The following is a 24,111-nucleotide window of genomic DNA, read 5'->3' on the forward strand; positions in this document are numbered from 1 at the left end:
AAATCTACGAAGTCCTACGATTACCACCATGGTATATCTCGTGTGAGGTCAGTAACGTTAGTAACAGTCTCTTTCGAGAAAATAGGTGATGCTATTTAGAGTCTCAAGAGATACGTGCTAGTAAGATCGCCACAGTGGACAAACTGTATCCATGTCTATCGACAGTTACATATATATAGAACAAGACGCAAATCATACTGTTTACGGCAGATGATAGGTACTGCACCGAAATTATTTTCTCTTCCAATCGCTGACTGTGGGCTAAAGGGAAGACTGTCGTTAGCTTTGTGTATACTACTGAATTTCTTTAGTAGTACCTTTATGGTCATTACATGAGAAGTAAGTTGGAGTATGATGAATTACCGCGCCAGCGTGAAATGTTACAGTATTAGTTTGGAAATCGAGACTGTTTACTTTTACAACATAATTGGTTACACTCTAATAAATATATTAGCCGAACACTTCTGTTATTCGTGCTTTCAGAAAACTATAAAGCTTAATTTCAAGACAAGTACTTTTTTTATTTTTTTTATTTTTTAGAGTGATACATAACATTTGATTTAGATCCTGTTCTCTTAGAGACTGCGCACCTAAGAAATCAACTGTCTCAGTACTTTCAGTATTTTTAAATTTTATCAAAGTTGACGTCACAGCAGCTGAGAAGAGTGCTCCACCTACCACCTTCGAAGGATGTCATGGGTCCGATGATGGTCATGTGATATGACCGAAACCGGTCACATATGTTATTGTAGCATACGTGGTGCGATGAAGACTGACTTTCAAAAATAATTTTTTTTGTCAAAATAATTCCAGCATACTAACCGGATGATTGACTTAAAACTATTATAGGGTTAGGGGCAAAAAGTGGAACACACAAAGAGAAATACTGATATTTTCCAAACATACGACTTATTCATAAAGTCATTCAACTATGGGGTACGATAACTGGGACAACTCCTGTCTAGCACACTAGCGCTCTTTGCTGTTGTTATTACCTGTGCAATTTATTTGCTACTGACAGAAGAAAGGATAGACAAATGTGACTCAAGGGGCTGTAGTGCTGGGATAAAAGTATAGCACAGTTATTCGGGAAGCACGACTTCAAATTTCTATGTAGAGATATGGTTTGCTATGGTTTTCCTCAACTTCATCAGGCGAAGGCCTGCAGCGAGGTCACATATTGCTTTTTTCTCTTACCTTTCCTACCATGTTACTGCCCAGACTCTGATGATATATATCTCCATGCAACATCACACTCTAATCTTCGTAACCATCCCAATGAAAACCTACTTTTTTGTGATCTGTGTTTTCGAGAACAATAGTTTTTGGAAATTTAACTTCATAAAATATTTTCCTTCCTTTGACAACCAGCGAAACTCACGAACAAACATATAAAGTGACCTTCATTCCTTCTTTCGTCGCTGCCGGTACTTTTGATGCTACATTGGAAAAAAGAGTAGCGAAACGAATACTTCAGATATTAGCCACAGATTTTAGGACAAAGCTTGTATGTGGCAGTCTCAGTGGTTGAAATACGCAAGTAACAAGGAAATATATTGACTGTTGATATCCCACAGAACAGATATATTGTATAATATGATACTGTCGATACTGGAGAGTGATGAAGAAACTTCGAATCATTAAGTGGATATATGACTACTGGAGGTACAGAACGTACCATTTTACATTGTATTGTCATTTGATTTGCAAATGGAAAATCTGAAGAACAAATAGATAACCCGTACCTTGCATTGAAGCTCCACTGTGTTCATAATCTGTGAAATAAATTCTCACAGGCACTCAGCTACATACATCTGCAGAGTCAGTGGACTATATACCGGTATACACTCTTTTTGATATATCACACAAGTTTTAGAATATATAAAAGGCAGAAACAGATATCCAGGTTGCCAAAATCTGTTCTTTGTGAAGAGCTCAGTGGAACCAAACCACTTCACGTAAAAGCAAATCATCTTCCTGGCAATCGTGATCCGTAGCCTCATGTACAGTTCGGAACAATTTGTACCGCAATTTATATGACAGCGTTACTTGTTTCCGGTCTTCTGTGATTATCTATTGCGACAGCAGTATATTTTATTATTATTATTATTATTACTATCCCATGTCATATAAAATAGAACTCTTGTCTCGAATGCATATATTGCTGCATTAAACTCAAGTTGTCACATCGCTCACCGTGCAGTATTCAGTGACTGGAACAATTTGTTCAATACAGAGTTGTTAAGGCTTTCGTGGCCACTTGTCGACAGACTGTCTGTTGGCTTCTGTCTCAGGTTCTTCTGCCGACGTTTGTCTGACGCTTTTTCTGACGTTTCGCCAGCGCGAGTAGCTGGCATTGTCAAAGCTTCACCCTCCATTGGTGGTGAACCCTCAGTCTACCATCAGCAATGGAGGATGAAGTTTTGACAATGCCATCCACTCGTGCTGGTGAAACGTCAGGGAAATCATCCCCAAACGTCGGCCGAAGATCCCTAGACAGAAGTCAACTGGTAGTTTGTTAGTTTGATCTATAATCTGTGGTCACTAACGTATCGTATGACGTATCTTCAAATAAAACCCGTTGGAAGAGACTAGAATAAGTAAATGCATAAATTTGTTTTTATTATAGTCTTTCATCGCACTGTCTGCGACGAAAAATTTGGGTTGCTACTGCATCCAGCCACTAAATACATCTATTAAATTCGCGTCGGAGCAGAATTATCAACAGCTGAAGTCACATGTCGCGTCTGTATATCAAGACTTTTCAGGGATGTCACCTCTGTTTCCAGTGGTGTTCGATCAGCAGGTCGATCATCCATTGCCTCAAACTCCAAACAGCTTAAAGTTTTTGTGTACACACAAACACCATGTCGGTAGTGCCTCGTAGGCTCTTTGTCATGACTGCACTGTCAATGTCCACAATCAGCCTTGACCGGGACACGTCAAATCCGCTGTTCCCTCACGGCCATCGTGAAATTTCACTACTAATTTCATAACATGCGTTCTCGGCGTGTGTTGCCCTGACACATCGACAATTCTCCGATATTTGGCGGCTGTCCGTTATTCGTTTAACGTTAAAAATCTGGCACTGCTTTGGTCTGTGTTGCACGAAAGTGTCGAACTTGACGGTACTTCCACACGTCTGCGAGTGAGTCAGTTAAAATAACTCAAATCAGAGTTCACGTGTCTGCAACAGGTCTTATGCGCCAAGTTTGTATTTTCAGTAATGCTGTCAATATATCGTATAACATTCTTTTAATGGATTTCATTTTAACATGTGTTTTACGAGTTCAACGGAGCATTCCACTTGTCAATGTGACGCTGTTCATTGAAAAATGTTACGTGTACTTGCAACCTCAGAGGTGAAAAGTCCAACTTACATGGCACCAAACATGGTGCTTCCTTCAAAATGCGAAATTTAATACCGTCTTGGCATCAACCTTCCCTAAATGAAACGAAGTAAATATCGTTGCGGTACATAAAATGTAGTTGCATTTAGTGACACTGCTTCACTGTCAGTCCTCGACGTTTCAGTGGAACAGTGGATACCATTGATGGCTACGGGCCGGAGATCCTGCGATTGACACTCGGTAACTGCTTCGAATGAGATAATCTGAGCAGTGGGTTCTCTGATATTTATGAGGCAAAATCAGTAGTTACATGAATAAATAAACAATGACATTAACACCTTCATAGTCAAAGTGGCTTCAAGTCGGCCGTCGTCACACGAGTTATCTAACGTTCACGTGACGCTCTACGAGCTTTGTGACGTCACTTCCTGCTATTGTACTTTGTGGAGCCATTTTGCCACATGAAACACAAAACAAGTTCTGCGTTATTTCGGCAAAGTGCCATGTAAAGTAGAACTAATAACAATTGAGAACGCTCTATACGTCATAGACGAAACCTGTCATACACCCTTTTGGCTTTTCAGTATTCAGCTGACGCCCATACATAATTGGAGGGCTTTATGTTATAACGTACATCCTACGAAGCTATTTCTAGGTAGCAGCCCATTGAATCTCCTGACGATGCGTCGCTATTGGTACGATATGTTGTAATAAAATGACGTGAAACGTCATATTGGTGATTAAAGAATTTCCGTATTTAGTTATTTTCGTGTTATAATTCGTTTATTATTAAAGTAGGCCGAGGAAATTCATCAAAAATAAGTCATTCTTGGTCGGATTTCTTATAATAAAATGTCACTTAATAACACACAGGTGGTTAAAGCTTTCAGCAGACCATAATACAAAATTCAGTGTCAGTGATTCAAGGACTTCAGCGTAGTGTAGTTGGTAGGGGCGCTGCGTCATGAAACTCTCGGCAGTAGGTTCGAGACCGCCTTTTTTTACCTTCGTGGTTTCTAAAAGGTTGTGCAAATTTCTAATAAAATTAATAAAATTATTTTCTGTAATATTTAATGTTATGTAAATGCAAGTGCGTTCTCTCTCATGACCGAGTTTGTCCGATTTTGTGAAATTTTATAAGCTGGTGTCCCTACTGACTACACAGGGAACATTCCTTTCTGTCTTATAACATATTCGTCTACATCTACATGGAAACTCTGCAAATCACACTAAAGTGCCTGGCAGAGGGTTCACAGAACCACCTTCTCAATAATTCTCCATTATTCCAATCTCGAACAGTGCTAGGAAGAAACGAATACCTATATCCTTCCGTGCGAGGTCTGATTGCCCTTCTTTTATTCAAATGGTTCAAATGGCTCTGAGCACTATGGGACTTAACATCTGAGGTCATCAGTCCCCTAGAACTTAGAACTACTTAAACCTAACTAACCTAAGGACATCACACACATCCATGCCAGAGGCAGGATTCGAACCTGCGACCGTGGCAGTCGCGCGGTTCCGGACTGAGCGCCTAGAACCGCGAGACCACCGCGGCCGGCCCTTCTTTTATGATGATGATCGTTTCTCCCTATGTAGGCCGGCGTTAACAAAATATTTTCGCATTCGGAGAAAGTTAGTGATTGAAATTTCGTGAGGAGATTCCGCCGCAACGAAAAACGCCTTTGTTTTAATGATGTCCATCCCAAATCCCGTATCATGTCCGTCACACTCTCTCCCATATTTAGCGATAATACAAAACGTGCTAATCTTTGTTGAACTTTCCCGACGTACTCCGTTAATCCTATCTGGTAAGAATCCCAGACAGCGCAGCATTACTCCGAAAGAGAACGCACAAACTTAGTGTAGGCAGTCTCTTCAGTAGATCTATTACAGTTTCTAAGTGTTCTGCCAATAAAATGCATACTTTGGTTTTTCTTTCCCACAACACTTTCTATGTGTTCTTTCCAGTTTCAGTTGTTCGTAACTGTATTTTCTAGGTATTTAGTGGAATTTACGGCCTTTAGATTAGATTGATTTATCCAGCAACCGAGATTTAACGAATTCCTTTCAGCACTGATGTGGATGACGTCACACTTTTCATTATTGAGCGTCAATTGCTAATGTTTGCACCATCCAGATATCTTTTGTAAATCGTTTTCCAATTTGTTTTGATCTTATGATGAGTTTACAAGGCGATAAACGACAGCATTATCTGCAAACAACCTAAGACGGCTGGTCAGATTGTCTCCTTAATCGCTTCCATAGATAAGAAATAGCAAAGGGCTTATAACACTACCTTGGGGAACACCAAAAATCACTTCTGCTTTACTCGATGACTTCCTTTCAATTACTACGAACTATGACATCACTGACAGGAAAAATAACGCATTTTTTGGAAATTTGTGGCAAGTTCCAATGGGACAAAACTGCTGAGGTGATCAGTCCCTAGGCTTACACACTGCTTAATATAACTTAAACTAACTTACGCTAAGGACAAAACACACACACACACACACACACACACACACACACACACACACACACACACACATGCCCGAGGAAGGACTCGAACCTCCGACGGGCCGAGCCGCGCCCTAGAACGTACAACTACCCCACGCGGCTAAATCACGAACCCAGTCACATAACTGAGACGATATTCCGTATGCACGCAATTTCACTACAAGCCGTTTGTGTGGTGCACTGTCAAAAGCTTCTTAGAAATCTAGAATTACGGATTCAATTTGAAATCCCTTATCAATAACACTCAACACTTCGTGTGAGTAAAGAGCGAGTTGTGTTTCACAAGAATGATGTTTTCTAAATCCGAGTGGACTTCCAGGTGATTCATAATGTTCACAGATACTGAAGTTTTTATTTATGTACACTACAGACAGAACAGGGAGAAAATGTGCGTTTTAATAGAGCAAAAATTTTAAACCGCGCGACCGCTACGGTCGCAGGTTAGAATCCTGCCTCGGGCATGGATGTGTGTAATGACCTTAGGTTAGTTAGGTTTAAGTAGATCTAAGTTCTAGGGGACTGATGACTACAGCAGTCACTGGGCGATTTTTTAGGTTAGATGGCCTCGGGCAAGTACAGAAAGGGCAACAGCCTCAACGGGTGCTGGGCAAAGTCAGGACATGCGGGGACCAAGCAGAAATCGGTATTGTAATTGTAAACTGTCGAAGCTGCATTGGTAAAGTAGCGGAACTTCAAGCGCTGATAGAAAGCACCGAAGCTGAAATCGTTATAGGTACAGAAAGCTGGCTGAAGCCAGAGATAAATTCTGCCGAAATTTTTACAAAGGCACAGACGGTGTTTAGAAAGGATAGATTGCATGCAACTGGTGGTGGAGTGTTCGTCGCTGTTAGTAGTAGTTTATCCTGTAGTGAAGTAGAAGTGGATAGTTCCTGTGAATTATTATGGGTGGAGGTTACACTCAACAACCGAGCCAGGTTAATAGTTGGCTCCTTTTACCGACCTCCGGACTCAGCAGCATTAGTGGCAGAACAACTCAGAGAAAATTTGGAACACATTTCACATAAATTTTCTCAGCATGTTATAGTCTTAGGTGGAGATTTCAATTTACTAGATATAGACTGGGACACTCAGATGTTTAGGACGGGTGGTAGGGACAGAGCATCGAGCGACATTATACTGAGTGCACTATCCGAAAATTACCTCGAGCAATTAAACAGAGAACTGACTCGTGGAGATAACATCTTGGACCTACTGATAACACACAGACCCGAACTCTTCGACTCTGTAAGCGCAGAAAGTGGAATCAGTGATCGTAAGGCCGTTGCAGCATCCCTGAAAATGGAAGTTAATAGGAATATAAAAAAAGGGAGGAAGGTTTATCTGTTTAGCAAGAGTAATAGAAGGCAGATTTCAGACTACCTAACAGATCAAAACGAAAATTTCCGTTCCGACACTGACAATGTTGAGTGTTTATGGAAAAAGTTCAAGGCAATCGTAAAATGCGTTTTAGACAGGTACGTGCCTAGTAAAACTGTGAGGGACGGGAAAAACCAACCGTGGTTCAACAACAAAGTTAGGAAACTCCTGCGAAAGCAAAGAGAGCTTCACTGCAAGTTTAAACGCAGCCAAAACCTCTCAGCGAAACAGAAGCTAAGCGATATCAAAGTTAGCGTATGGAGGGCTATGCGTGAAGCGTTCAGTGAATTCGAAAGTAAAATTCTATGTACTGACTTGACAGAAAATCCTAGGAAGTACTCGTCTTACGGTAAACCAGTAAGTGGCTCGAAACAGCATACCCAGACACTCCGGGATGATGATGGCATTGAAACAGAGGATGTCACGCGTAAAGCGGAAATACTAAACACCTTTTTCCAAAGCTGTTTCACAGAGGATGACCGCACTGCAGTTCCTTCTCTAAATCCTCGCACAAACCAAAAAATCGCTAACATCGAAATAAGTGTCCAAGGAATAGAAATGCAACTGGAATCACTCAACAGAGTAAAGTCCACTGGACCTGACGGGATACCAATTCGATTCTACACAGAGTACGCGAAAGAACTTGATCCCCTTCTAACAGCCGTGTACCGCAAGTCTCTAGAGGAACGGAAGGTTCCAAATGATTGGAAAAGAGCACAGGTAGTCCCAGTCTCCAAGAAGGGTCGTCGAGCAGATGCGCAAAACTATAGACCTATATCTCTGACGTCGATCTGTTGTAGAATTTTAGAACATGTTTTTTGCTCGAGTATCACGTCGTTTTTGGAAACCCAGAATCTACTCTGTAGGAATCAACATGGATTCCGGAAACAGCGATCGTGTGAGACCCAACTCGCTTTATTTGTTCATGAGACCCAGAAAATATCAGATACAGGCACCCAAGTAGATGCTATTTTCCTTGACTTCCGGAAGGCGTTCGATACAGTTCCGCACTGCCGCCTGATAAACAAAGTAAGAGCCTACGGAATATCAGACCAGCTATGTGGCTGGATTGAAGAGTTTTTAGCAAACAGAACACAGCATGTTGTTATCAATGGAGAGACGTCTACAGACGTTAAGGTAACCTCTGGCGTGCCACAGGAGAGTGTTATGGGACCACTGCTTTTCACAATATATATACACTCCTGGAAATTGAAATAAGAACACCGTGAATTCATTGTCCCAGGAAGGGGAAACTTTATTGACACATTCCTGGGGTCAGATACATCACATGATCGCACTGACAGAACCACAGGCACATAGACACAGGCAACAGAGCATGCACAATGTCGGCACTAGTACAATGTATAGCCACCTTTCGCAGCAATGCAGGCTGCTATTCTCCCATGGAGACGATCGTAGAGATGCTGGATGTAGTCCTGTGGAACGGCTTGCCATGCCATTTCCACCTGGCGCCTCAGTTGGACCAGCGTTCGTGCTGGACGTGCAGACCGCGTGAGACGACGCTTCATCCAGTCCCAAACATGCTCAATGGGGGACAGATCCGGAGATCTTGCTGGCCAGGGTAGTTGACTTGCACCTTCTAGAGCACGTTGGGTGGCACGGGATACATGCGGACGTGCATTGTCCTGTTGGAACAGCAAGTTCCTTTGCCGGTCTAGGAATGGTAGAACGATGGGTTCGATGACGGTTTGGATGTACCGTGCACTATTCAGTGTCCCCTCGACGATCACCAGTGGTGTACGGCCAGTGTAGGAGATCGCTCCCCACACCATGATGCCGGGTGTTGGCCCTGTGTGCCTCGGTCGTATGCAGTCCTGATTGTGGCGCTCACCTGCACGGCGCCAAACACGCATACGACCATCATTGGTACCAAGGCAGAAGCGACTCTCATCGCTGAAGACGACACGTCTCCATTCGTCCCTCCAGTCACGCCTGTCGCGACACCACTGGAGGCGGGCTGCACGATGTTGGGGCGTGAGCGGAAGACGGCCTAACGGCGTGCGGGACCGTAGCCCAGCTTCATGGAGACGGTTGCGCATGGTCCTCGCCGATACCCCAGGAGCAACAGTGTCCCTAATTTGCTGGGAAGTGGCGGTGCGGTCCCCTACGGCACTGCGTAGGATCCTACGGTCTTGGCGTGCATCCGTGCGTCCCTGCGGTCCGGTCCCAGGTCGATGGGCACGTGCACCTTCCGCCGACCACTGGCGACAACATCGATGTACTGTGGAGACCTCACGCACCACGTGTTGAGCAATTCGGCGGTACGTCCACCCGGCCTCCCGCATACCCACTATACGCCCTCGCTCAAAGTCCGTCAACTGCACATACGGTTCACGTCCACGCTGTCGCGGCATGCTACCAGTGTTAAAGACTGCGATGGAGCTCCGTATGCCACGGCAAACTGGGTGAAACTGACGGCGGCGGTGCACAAATGCTGCGCAGCTAGCGCCATTCGACGGCCAACACCGCGGTTCCTGGTGTGTCCGCTGTGCCGTGCGTGTGATCATTGCTTGTACAGCCCTCTCGCAGTGTCCGGAGCAAGTATGGTGGGTCTGACACACCGGTGTTAATGTGTTCTTTTTTCCATTTCCAGGAGTGTAAATGACCTAGTAGGTAGTGTCGGAAGTTCCATGCGGCTTTTCGCGGATGATGATGTAGTGTACAGAGAAGTTGCAGCATTAGGAAATTGTAGCGAAATGCAGGAAGATCTGCAGCGGATAGGCACTTGGTGCAGGGAGTGGCAACTGACCCTTAACATAGATAAATGTAATTAATTGCAAATACATAGAAAGAAGGATCCTTTATTGTATGATTATACGATTTGAAGTGGAACGATCACATAAAATTAATTGTTGGTAAGGCGGGTACCATGTTGGTAAGGCGGGTACCAGGTAGAGATTCATTGGGAGAATCCTTAGGAAATGTAGTCCATCAACAAAGGAGGTGGCTTACAAAACACTCGTTCGACCTATACTAGAGTATTGCTCACCAGTGTGGGATCCGTACCAGATCGGGTTGACGGAGGGGATAGAGATGATCCAAAGAAGAGCGGCGCGTTTCGTCACTGGGTTATTTGGTAACCGTGATAGCGTTACGGAGATGTTTAGCAAACTCAAATGGCAGACTCTGCAACAGAGGCGCTCTGCATCGCGATGTAGCTCGCTCGCCAGGTTTCGAGAGGGTGCGTTTCTGGATGAGGTATCGAATATATTGCTTCCCCCTACTTATACCTCCCGAGGAGATCACGAATGTAAAATTAGAGAGATTAGAGCGCGCACGGAGGCTTTCAGACAGTCGTTCTTCCCGCGGACCATACGCGACTGGAACAGGAAAGGGAGGTAATGACAGTGGTACATAAAGTGCCCTCCGCCACACACCGTTGGGTGGCTTGCGGAGTATACATGTAGATGTAGATGTAGATGTAGTTGAGTCCCATAGTGCTCAGAGCCATTTTTTAGGAACGTTACGTGCGTCAATTTTTGTAAATTAACTGCGTGATTGTCGAGCCAAATAAAGTCGACAACTGCAGTTGGAGAGCGCTGAGAGCGTTAAATCATTTTAAGCAGCTCCACAGGTTTGCCAACAGTCCTGTGTCTCGTGACGTTGGAATTCCCATCGGCGTCATAGTCAATGTTAGCTGCCTCGTCCAGTGTGAGAACGGCTTAAGACTTGCACAAACTTTAGAGCGACATGCGATTTTATTTATGGAGCCCATTCTAAGATTTTCGTCCCGTTGGTATTCTGCATTTCATCACGAGTCCTTAACAGCCAACGATATGAAATCGCACAAAGTAATGAGCATTTACGACAGGGCGTTCTTCCGCGTGTCACTTCATTTAGTTGTTCCCGCCCACCAACTGCTTGCCAGTCGTTACGAGCATTGCGTTACTCGTAGTGCCTAACAAGAAAAGTCTGTTGGCAATCTCCCAGACACGTTGAGTGCATTAAAGTCTGTTAAGTAAATCACTTAACATCAGATTTTCTTCCTAATGTGCTTCGTAAACGCCAGCTTCAATCTATGAGACTGCTCATTAACAACTGCAAAATATCTCAAAGACACAGCAATATAAAATACTTTTATCATAAATACTCGTATAACGTAAAGTTCCTGCGGGTACTTACACACGAATCTTGGCTGAACGCCTTCACTGCAGGACTGATTGATGTGTGCCATTGTTTAACAGATATTAGTTTCGCTTGACCGTCAAATGACAGTGATGTCAGGGATTCGATACAACGCTTAAACAACGCACTATCCAAGTTCGACTGAAAAATAACGCTCATGGCACACACCGCATTTGCAAATACCGCTAAAGGTAAAGCATCATTTACTAAACGCTGATAATAATACCACCTAATAAAATTAAAATTTTCTCTGCATTTTATTGTCTACAGAGCAAAGTAAAATTTCGTTCAGTCTACGGTAACTCTGTTTCTTTAACCTTCTCTAGACAGACTTCTAACTAGGCATCTATGTATGAGTATCTTCTAAATATGATGCTATTCGTCGCTCTCTGTTGCACGGATTTTCGTCTGACGAAACTGGCCTCTAAACAGGAACACAGTTAATCTGGGAATTTCAAGGGATTGTCGTAGAAAATGATAAAATTTCCTTGTGTCAACGAATTTACTGTACCATGTGGATGCTCGTTTTCCGCCTGAGTCAGAAAGTCATGACGAATAGTAATTGCATTGCATTGTATGTTAACTGGGGGCCTAGCAACGACGGAGAGGCTACGTTCCCGCCGCAGCCGCAGTATTCCACAACCCCACGACGACCACCGCAGTCCACTTCCCTCCTCCGCCGCCCCACACCGAACACAGGGTTGTTGTGCGGTTCGGCCCCCGCTGGACGCCCCCAGGGAACGTCTCACACTAGACGAGTGTAGCCCCTATGTTTGCGTGGTTGAGTAATGGTGGTGTACGCGTACGTGGAGAACTTGTTTGCGCAGCAATGGCCGACATGGTGTAGCTGAGGCGGAATACGGGGAACCACCTGGCATTCGCAGAGGCAGATGGAAAACCGCCTAAAAACCATCCACAGACTGGCCGGCTAATCGGACCTCGACACAAGTCCGCTGGCGGATTCATGCCAGGGACCAGGCGCTTCTTCCCACTCCGGTACGAATAGTAATATCACTCGTCCCCATTCCGTTCCTGAAACTAAAATGATCGTAACGCTTTAGGAATGCTGAATAATTATTTTGCATGTTGATACAAGATAAGTGAGAAACAAGTTTCATGTTTCTATTTAAGTTTCCAGAATATGAAAATTAACAGAAACTTTTCATATTCCACACAGTTTCCGCAGATATTTGTAACTTTTATTAAACTTAAAGCCACATTAGAACATGTTACCAGAGTACTTCCAAATGGAAATGTAAGATATTTAATGAATTAATGTAAAGACGTTGTAGTGTGACACATAATGAAGTGAAGCTTTTGTTGTACTTGTATGACTGACATACAACCAAAGTGTGATTCTTTGTTTAGCAAATAGTTATTAACTAGTAGATGCCCAAATTTTGCATAACAGTGTTGTTACCGAAAGAAGAAAAAAGTGGAAATTAGACGGTGTTATTCGTTAGGTCTGTAAATAATTTGGCTGATTTCTATGTTAATGCAACCTTCTTCCGGTTTATAATTATTAATTTTCAGCTAGATGGTGCTAACAGATATGTTGCTTTGTACGAAGAAACTCTCCAATCACGAAAGAATTCATCTGCTCGGAGGTATTTCGCGACTACGATCAGCCAGATTTCGGAACCAAACAGACATCGACAGTCCTTTCAGCATTTATTTGTAAAAGCGACCTGGCTTTTTAGAAACTTCCACTTGAAGTGGCAATAGTAAATAGTACCAATCACGAGAATATTTTCTTTTCATGTTCCAACAGAGTCATGAAATAAGATCCAGCAGGATCATTCATTCTGATTTTAGTCAGATTTCGAGCAGTCTACACGTAAGCCAACAAGAATATTCGGTGTCCACTACAAGGAAACTCGCGCTTCGCGTCATGTTGGGAGCGTTTTGTTAAGGGTGCTCATCCAATCCGATGAGCAGTAATGGCCTGAATTATAAACAGTTACGTCTACAGTTCGAGAGGCGTAAATTACCTGCATAATTTACGTGATCGAAATGAACCACAGCCAACGGTCTGAACTCACACGCCGCCTACAGGCTACGCAGCTGGCCGTTATGGTACACTGCCGCTTCTATTTGCATTGCAAGCATTTTTCTCTATCACACGACACAACCCAATGATGCCCTTCAAAATATGAAAAGACTGTACTGTAAACATTTTTAAATGAAAGAGGTTTAAATGAAACCTCATCAATAATATTGGTGTACCCTACTCCTCAGTTGTCAGTTCCAAATATTGGTTTACTTGAGAGCGTCTAGTTAACTGATCCATTATTCATTTTTAGTATTGAGTGAAATTTGTGTTATTTTCTCTGGTTATGATTATGGTATAGTTCTTACTGTTCACCTAAATCCCCACGATTAACTTTGATTAAACAGCGTAGCCACTGCTTCATTCTTACCTGCAAACGCGATCGAGTGTAATGCTTGAGAGACTACACGATACGGAGTCTCATTCCTTCGCTTCCACAATAAAAGTGGTGGTGCACAAATAAGACATTGGACTCGTATTCCGGAGGATGGCAGTTCGAATCCGCGTTCGGCCTTCCTGATTTAGGTTTTCCATGGTTCCCCCAAGTTTCTCCTGACAATCCCCGGATTGTTTCTTTAAAAGGACACGGCCGATATCCTTCTCTCTCCTTCAAACAATTCGAGCTTGTGCTCCGTCTCTAATGACATCGTTGTCGATGGGTCGCTAAACCTTAATCTTCCTTCCTTAGTTTCCTGCGATTTCCCTAAACTTTTTAAGGCGAATGCCGGAACGGTTGCTGAGAAAGGGCATGGCCGTTTTCGTTCCCCATCCTTCTCCTACACTAGCTTGTGATCCGTCTGTAATTATCTTTTCGTCGACGAGACGTTAAATTCCAATTTTTCTTACATCCTTTAAGTTCCATGTGTTCGAGGGACTAGTGGGTGGGTTAGGTGTTTCGGCACAACGTCATATTTGGATGGGGCATTGAGAGAGAGTAGTAAATAAAAGGTTTCAGGGCGTAGTGCTGTAAGTCAAATAGAATCACATACTCGCGTGAAAGCACATGACGTGTATTCGTTTAGTGAGAGGGGACAGCTGTGTTGAGCATCGTACTGCGAACACAGTCGCACGGCGGCAGTGAGCACAATTCGTCCAATTAACTGAATCCCACTAAGCTGTGTTGTGGGCTGGCTGGAGACGGTAAGACCCATTCTGAGAATTCCGCAATACTATAAAATAGAAAGCCTATGATCTATAAAGTTTGGCGCGGGTGGTCGAAGGGTGGTGTACATATTTGCCAACGTGATCGCATAGAACGCCGGTATACGGATCAACTCATGAACAACCATACCAGACGACAAGCCATGTGTGATCCTCGACTAACGCATCGGAAATTAGGAAAACTTTTTACCTGAAAACGCCCGCTAGAATGATTAGTAAGAATTTACTGGCAACTGGGCTACGAGTATGGCTTGCGATACCCACATTCATCTCAAATCACATAACCGTGCAGCCAGCCTCCGTAAATGTGGCGAAAGGCACAACTACAGTAATGAATGCAAAGTTTTTTTCGGTAACGATAGCAGGTCATGACTTAGCGTGAGTGATGATTCTCTGCTAGGATAAATTTGACGCTTGATATGGCAATAACCGGAGAGTTATAAAAAAAAGTGTGTGAAATCTTATGGAATTTAACTGCTAAGGTCTTCAGTCCCTAAGCTTACACGCTACTTAACCTAAATTATCCTAAGGACAAACAAACACACACCCATGCCCGAGGGAGGACTCGAACCTCCGCCGCGACCAGCCGCACAGTCCATGACTGCAGCGCCATAGAACGCTCGGCTAATCCCGCGCGGCGGAGACTTGTCAAGCGCTGATGTACGGTTCCTATTCTGGGCATAATCATATGGGCAGCCACAGCCCACAACAGTTTACGCATCTCTCTAGTAGACTGAGGACACATTCAAGTGTTTAGGAAACACTTGCAAATGGGCTACATCAAAAGCATATTTCCTAATCACTTCTTGCATTACCCGGTGTTCCCTTCAAGCCGATCGTAGCTTCCTGACCAGTAGGATCACAAGACCTCTTCCTCATTGATCATGCATACGACATGATGGAACAACTGCAGGTGCGGGCTGTATAATCGGAGATATTCTTTCATCAACTGTGACAAAATGAGTCGGTGTAGAGGAATACTATCTCTGGACTCCATAATCGTCACTTCGCGCTATTACTAAACTGCATTGTAGTTAGGGAAGGCTAAACTAGGTTCTTAAGGTGTAGTCTGAAACTTCAATTGCGGATAGCCGTATGATTTAGATTACACATATATATAAGATGCAACGTTTATAACACGCAAATGAAACTTTATTCACTGCTCCGGGAAATCCAATTCTCATTTCGCACTAGTTCATATGCCGATTGTGTAAATTAAACTGGGATTGGAGACTGACACTGTTCTAGCAGGAGTTGAAGCCATTAAAAGGCAATGCTTTCTTTGAAAAGGAGAAGAAACGGAAAAAAAGAAATTTGTTTGAAATAGCTTTTTCCCTGAGGACGAAATTTCTCGCAATCACAAGCTGCACAAATTATTCTTGGTTATCTTGCCATGTCAAATTACAATGAAAATTCGAGCTCTCGATGATTACCTCCACCGTCTTTGACAGAAACAGCTAACTGTCATAACTGTGATTGGTAGACAAACGTCATCGTGGCGTCATGCTTCCAAAGATCGAATCGATGTTTGCGATACTAGTGGTCCTTGTTGGAGCGTAAGCAACAAGTCGTATTTCTCTGTAGTGTCTTAATATCTATAACCCACTTCTGCGCACAATTAAAATTATAGCTGCTGCTTCGGTTAAAGTTATTGCTGAAAATTTTCATCTCAACAGCCTCTTTGATGACAGGTTCCCTTTAGATTGATTCATAAGATAATATTTTTATCCCATGACAGATAACGTTATTTATGTTTGTTAGACCGTCTTCAGCAACAGCAGATTTTTTATAATCAATATTTTTCATGCAATTTTGGTGTCGTAGATACTACTTGGAGACTTTACGAATTCAGTGATCGATATAGTTGCTACCACAGCATCCAAAACTGTCCTAAACTGGGCAGAGCACCTCTATCAGCTTCTTGAGCGATCGGAAAATAGGCCTTATGCTTTGTCTACGCAAGACCCTTTATATATTACTACATCGTAATAGGTGACCACCTGATACTGAATATGTTCGTGTTTCCATTTCTTGGAGAGGGTTAACTTGATACCTTGATCCCCATAGCTAACGATGGGATACGGTTTCATGCATGTTTTCTACGTTACGAAATTATGTATCGAAATGGAGGTCAGCCTGCACCACGAATGTAGAATATGAAACAGAAACACCTCTGAGTCACCTATATGACCTGTGGCTTCCTGCTGAATGAATGCGATAGGGCGACAACGAAGCCTACACTTTACAGTGTTGTTTAGTGGATGGAAGTCTGTAATCCTCTTCTTGTGGTGCGAGGAAGAGATATCTGCATGGTGAAGCACGGCTGCGGTCTCTGTGATAAGGGAAGCTGCTGCAAGAGCGATGAGCTCCGTGCCCGTAATTCATAAGTTAACGCACTCACCGTCAAGTAATACTATTAAGATTACAACGTCACATAAACATGCTTAGTTTGCTCAGTTACCTGTAAACTCTGAGTATACAAACGCTGATAACGTGTCTAACACACTTGTAGAATTTGTACATTCATAACGTCTTTCTTTGAAATGTTGAAAAGAAAATCATAATATAATCGAATACATCACTGAAGAGATTGTTTAGAACCAGTACGTTCCACACCATTATACAAAGATACCAATGACTCATACTGTGATAAGAACAATGAGAATGGAATTGCAATTCTCAGCTTCTTCTGAAGTTGGCTATGCAGTCATAAAAGTGTTACCAAAAGAGCACCGAAGCTACGGTTATATGTATGATGGATACACGAAAATACTGTACTTATATCACTGCAGTTACTTATAACTACCAGTTCACAAACGTTCGGAACGACTTGATTCTATTTCTGCGTCGATGGGCAAGTCGGATCACAGGATGCTTCACCATTTCATACCTAGAAGCTTTTCTTAATGAATCGGGGGTTTTAAACTTCTTTACTGAAATAAATCATTTGTAATGTCCGTTGATAACAGCTAAGGCTCTCAGGAAACTCCACAAATAAAAACGTTGAGATGCTGTCCATAATGTAAAATTTGTTGGTAGGAGAGGTTTGGGCGATATAACTTATTTGAGTGCACAACATCTTTTTTTTTTTACCACTTATACCTCGTCCTCTAACACTTTATAACTACCTTGGTTGCACTTCGAAGTATTACTTGGGACAGGCCAAAGATGTAGGAAATAATGAAGCACAAGATGAAAAGTTAAAAAGAAAGATAATGAAGTCAGAAAGGACTGGTGTTTATGTTTGTCTTTGGAGCAGAATCGAAAGTCAGCATTATAGAGAAAGTTTTGAATACATTAAGTATTTATCCGGGCTATAGGAACAGAAAAGGGAATTATTTTCTTGTAGGAATAAATAATCGTTAAATACAACAATCTTCCAGTGTGGTTTGTAGAATGGAAATTTAATCGCTTGAAGCGGCATTGCTGAGACAGTCGCAAAAGTGGTCAAAGAGGTTTGTACAGAAAAAAGTAGCTTAAGAAATCATACAAATGATCAGCATGTTGTAATAATTTTTGCTGCGGAAGTGTCGCCTACTGCAGCTGTAAAACTAACTTGTTCTATATCGTAGCAAGAGTTCGCCATTATGACCCCGGATCCATGCGGATAATTAACTAACATCAAAAATTCACATAGAAAATACGTTAAAAACAGGAATATAATACGGTCGTAGCTTTGAAACAACATCGTTGTCTAGAACTAGTTCCCGTCACACAGTTTATGCAAATCACCTGTGAGGAAATTTCTCAGTATAAGAATTATTCACTAGCTGCATTTTAGAGCAACAAATTATTGTTATAACGTATGTAAAGCACGTGTGTATACTTCTTCGCTGCATGCGATTAACAAACATTATCTAGACATTTGAATTGGATATCACACACATCAAACTACTATGATGACTGATTTCTCTAAATTAATGTCGGGCAGCCATATTTATGACTCTACGGAACGCAATGGTGCTCTGCATTTTCATAAGTTTTCGAAAATAATTACACAATTCCCAATATTTCTACTGTTAACTGATTTTGTGAAAGAGAAAAATTGTTACTGGTGGCTTTTAAAGGCTGCTACATGGATGAATATGACTGCCCATCGTTTTGGTAAATAATGTCATTTCTATTTATTTATACGCCTTCCGTAGAGTACAAAGCTAACTCTATCGAAAAGTAATGGATTTTTCGGTGCAGATCCCATTACGCACAACAACATTCAAGAAACAAAACGTTATGTTGCAATCTGATGTTACATTATTATTATTCTTTTTTTCAGACGCCATTGTGCTCTTCTGATTGTTTTCCTGCCCGAAAACGTTTTATTACTTTACATTGCAGGAGCAGCGGTGTATAAAAATATTGATATCCATGAATATAGTTTTATCTGCCCTAATATACGAAATAACGTTCGACCGGGAGGAACTGAAATTATTATCCCTACAACTGTGGTCGCAGAAAGGAAAATGCAATAAAAGTGGATTTCCATCGCCACTCAGGACAAACGAGTTTGTGTTCCGCCCCAGTAACAGCAAGGTTTTGTTAAAAAACAAAAAAAAAGCATCATTCGCTGCATTAGAGCCGTCGTTAATTCGAAAGACGTACGCAAAAGCTGTGTAAATGGCCGTTTTCAAAGCACTTGCAGTTTTATCGAATACTGGTATACTTCTGGCAGTTTGTCAATTCTCTTCGTACATCAAATGGACAGAGAATGAGAGAATGAAGTTAAACATTTGCGTGAAAGGATATGATTTGATTTCCTAAAGTTAGCTTCGAAGAAACCGTATTCAAAATAACACTGTGTAAATTACGTTGTAAATATTTTAAAGTTAAATAAAAAAATTTATTTTGAATATGGGCGTTTCATCTAATTGATTTTGAAGCCAGGAGCCCTCAAAAGTTGTTTGTTAAAAGTGCCGACACACACACACACACACACACACACATACACATATATATATATATATATATATATATATATATATATATATATATATATATATATATCACTCGTTATTATCATTTCATACTTTTCATTATATTTCTTTTTAAACGCCCCTGCCTTGGTCCACATGATTTTGTTACCTTACAATTCCTTATATTAACTAATACCAAATGTTCACTTCCGTCACCTACATTTTTTCAACACTGATTTTCAAGTTAGTGGAAGGTATTACGTTTCATAGCGTAATTTGAACATAATTATTATATTCTTATCCAAAACTAGCCTGCAAGATTTGCGCATTGTATAATACGTGAATGCCATGTAGCGCCCTGTTTTTATTAAATAATAAATGTTACGAAATTATCCTTTAGTAGAGCAAAGTTATCTGTGAAGCTTATCAATGGACCTTTTCATAGACGAAATGTGTACGAACCCTCTACGTATTTGTAAATAGAGACCACATGCAACAGGTACAGAGCGGAGGCCAAGATGCAGAGAGTATGATCCAAGTTAATCACTTCTAAAAAGTTTCGAAGTTTTATTATCACTTTCTGCTAGACGAACTGTTTTGAATTTGCCCTATGCGTCTAAATCAAACTTGAAAACTGAAAATATTTCAGAGATACTGATACCACGAAGAATAAGGACGTTGACAGACATTTTTAAAAACAGTTATTTAAACGCCTTGTCGTCGACTCGATCAGTACTTCATGAAACGTTTAATCGCCTTAGCTCTGATTCCATTCGTCCCAATCTGCCGTCTTCTTTATTATCCATACGTTACATGCAACTTGTTATCAATACGATGTAAGCCAGTATGTGGTCGATTTAAGCTGTCAGTTCCAACGAAAATTATTTAAATGTTTTGTAGAAGCATTTCTTTTTTATTAGATCGTCGTACTCGTACGCATTTGAAGGCATTGTGCTGAGGCTTCCCGTTTCTGCATAGTAACATAAAACTTCAGTGGTTATATTGGTTCGTATTACGAACTTACTGCTACTTTTACAATGCCTGCACTTTTATACACACAAATATTACGTTACAGCTGAGTTCAATAGCATTAAATTATATTTGAGCTGGCTGCTGAACAAAAGTCCATTTCAGAAGACTGCACGTCATAAAAATCTTTCAGTGACTCAATTATTCGAGAATTACGTATTTGCAAACAATATAATGCTACAAAATGTTCAAAGTATTCGGTAGCAAATCGTGTCGTTCCACCTAATAACGTCAAGGCCTCTATATTCAAAAATAAAGTTATCGTTGACGATTTGGCACTCGACGAGATTAATGCATGACCATACGTTTGATGAAAAACTCTCGAGTTCTGAGCTTGGTAGCAACATCTTTGACACTTAATTTCAACGTTGCCATCCGTAACCCGTCATCCACAGAAATGTGAATACTGCAAGGAAGAGTAAGTTTACTGAACAGTGTTTTGAAGAAACATTACCAATGAAGCAATTTAATTAAGAAGCTTTTGAGCACTTGAATAAGGAGCGAGACGCAAAATTTTTAGTCATGACTTCCTGTCTCCTAGATACAACACAAATATTGCTTCTCATGAAATATAGTGATTCATTTCCTATTAGCTGATAACAGGAGAGCAACAACATTTGGAACCCAGTGAAACTTAGGGTTTACCTGGTGTATAGAGCGTTTAAATAACTTACTGGAATGCAAAGGGCGATATTTCGGCAGGCGCACACATAGAACTCCACTTGAGATTAAAGAAGTAACAGTAACTGTCAGCTATGAGAACCTACGAAAATTTTTCAAGATACCTTAACACGAATATCATTCAATGATCAACCTGTTAGTATCTCAGATCACGTCACTAGTCAATCTGTAAGAAGAAACATCCTCTCAGAAATTAAATTTCTTCGAGCTCGTAATGACTAATAAGAAGCAAAGAAGGAGACAGGAGACGCAGTGGCAACTCGGTCGTAATTTCCTCACTACTTCAGACAAAGCGCTGTCCATTGCTATAATATTTCTGCATCAACGGATCTACACGAGGCTGTTTCAAAGCTTTCATTCCTTCCCACAAAATAGCTATGTTTTTTGTTTTAGCTTTCAGGCGCAAGTTCCATATACAACATATTGGAAAGAACTGGAATACCTGGACTATCACTAATTTTATACGCATGAATTCCAACGTATATCAATAACAATTAATATTTCAGGTAAGTATGGCTGGGCTGTAAAATGTAGAAATGCACTGCAGAAAACTACTTTAAGTAATGCTTTCAATAGAAGATGACACTTTTAGTTCCAAAATATTAACAAGCAATAACGAAACGTAATACGGCGTTGCAGGAACAAACACAAACAATAGTTATGGGCTTGGATTTAGTAAATTAAATTTATAAGTCTTATGACCTAATGCGTTTCTGTTCCATTACTTAGAACTATTTCACAGATTTTGGGTTGACGGATCTTTGACTGTCTTTATACTGAAGGAAATTCGTCAGTATACGTTAAGTATTGAATAATATTTTGCAAATCGTTATATCACTGAAATAAATTTAATGGTGGAAACTATTTAACAACTGGACTGTATAAAAGTTATTATTATCGATAAAACTGTCAGTATTAAGGGACAAACAACATCCTGTTTTAGAGACAGCTCAGCTGAAAACCAGAAAAACACGTTATACTGCTCCAATATATGTTCTGCAGATAATTACAAAGAACTTGTGTGTGAAACATACACAAAGGAATATTCTCGTAGCCTTTCTTCAGTCACTGAAATGCGTATATACAAAACACGTTTATAGGTATAACAGAGTGCATGGAACTGGAAAAATACAAAACCCGTTACTTTTTCAGTAGGTCACACTGCTAAAGGAAAAAACAAAAAAACATTGTGTACGGTGGAATGTGTAGAATACACAAAGTCATTTTAGTAGCGTGTGGTGCTCGCTACTGTTACAAAATATAACTGAAAACTATTTAAGGAACAACAGAATGTGGCGGATCAAGCGTTCTTTCAGAAACTGATAAAAACTTTATTTTTCATACATCGAAATTCACTAATTCCAGGGATCGCATGCCTTAGATAACAATATAATAATTTACATCTCACCCTCTAGAAAACCGTGCCCACTGAGTACTCAATATTTGTATGACGCTGTACAGCATTCATTTTCTAAATTAGACATCTCCTGAAATACATGTCACTTTCTGAAATAAAAAAATCGACAAGTTATGCATAAAGCAAAACCGTTATACATACATGGAAGTACTGGTCATGGTTTTTGCAACATATGCATTTTCACGCTAATATGTCATTTTCCTCTTTGCTAGTCGTTACCGGTTTACCGTTCACAAAAAAACTGATCTTTCATCTTCGTTCAGCAGACAGGCACATATCAAAGATAACACAATTTATTGACTCGCCACCATTACCTTCGCGTCCTTCGCATGAGGAACATATCTCTTATCATTGCAGCATTAGTGTATTTAACAACATACGAGATTAAGTATCTAAAAATCTCCGAGTAATATTGTACGTGAATGATATAATTTACAACATAGTTGTGCTATTGTGGTGAACCGTGCGGGCTATAAAACTTCATATCCGCACGATTAATTTTGTTGATGATTTTAGCTGAGCAGAGAGACTTTGCTAGCAATACATTGTGGTGGCGAACCCGTCATACAATAAAGGAAGGCAAGGCATTGCCGTTGCAGTGTCGCTTCATACAATCCGCAGCTTAACGGAGCTCCCCTAGCACGCCAAGAAAGCGTGTCAGCGTTCCGGCAGTTTATAACCGGCATTATTTACTACGAGCTAATAAATGACAGCGTCTCGCTACCAAGTTAGGGGAGCTGCAGCATGCACTACATCAATTACGTCGTAATTCCCCACTAATCCTGAATTGCCTAATACGAAAAGGCAAGAGCAATATGTAATGGCATTTATTACCGTATTTATTGTGACCTGTTTACATCGTTCTCAACGAAAGTAGCTAAAAATTAAATAAGTTTGCCGACGTAATGGGTCATCGTTTCATTACTTTTTAAGCTACTTCCTAACTTACAGCAATAAAAAGAATATGAAAGACTATAGTAATGTGACAGTAGCAGCTTCAGCAAAAAGAAGGAGAAGCGAGTACAACATAAGTATCGCATATAATATTGTCTGTGAATCATTAATAATTAAAACATTGTTTTCCGCATGTTTAATCGGTTGGTTGCTTATGCTCTCACCATCATCCGACATGCCAGCATGGGACTCAAAATCGTAGTAAAAAATAAAGGATATTAAAGTCACTGGAGAAAAAAATACTCCCAAAACTTTTATCAGGAACTTCTATGTACTAGATTTTCATCTTTCTCCGTGAGACACCGATGACACCACAAATTTCCAAAAAAATCGTGAGCTACGGAGTAAATTTGGTGCCTGGAGGTTAATTATTTATTCGGTGTTACATAAACGTTAAACGTAGAGGACCTGCAAGACGATACTCACCTACGAGAAGGGCTGCGTGAAGAGTAGAGGATCTACTCGGAACCCAAATAGGATAATTTGCAGGAACAACCAAATAACTAATATAAACTG

At 41.1% G+C, this 24,111-nt stretch overlaps 1 protein-coding gene across 1 annotated transcript in view; it reads right to left on the reverse strand.

The window, feature by feature from the left end:
• The window catches only part of LOC126470726 (toll-like receptor 6), a 372,307-nt gene that overhangs the window by 342,492 nt on the left and 5,704 nt on the right, over positions 1–24,111 (reverse strand). The window lies entirely within an intron of this gene.

This window comes from Schistocerca serialis, chromosome 3 (assembly GCF_023864345.2).
Source record: "Schistocerca serialis cubense isolate TAMUIC-IGC-003099 chromosome 3, iqSchSeri2.2, whole genome shotgun sequence".
In the NCBI taxonomy this organism is placed as follows: Eukaryota; Metazoa; Arthropoda; class Insecta; order Orthoptera; family Acrididae; genus Schistocerca; species Schistocerca serialis.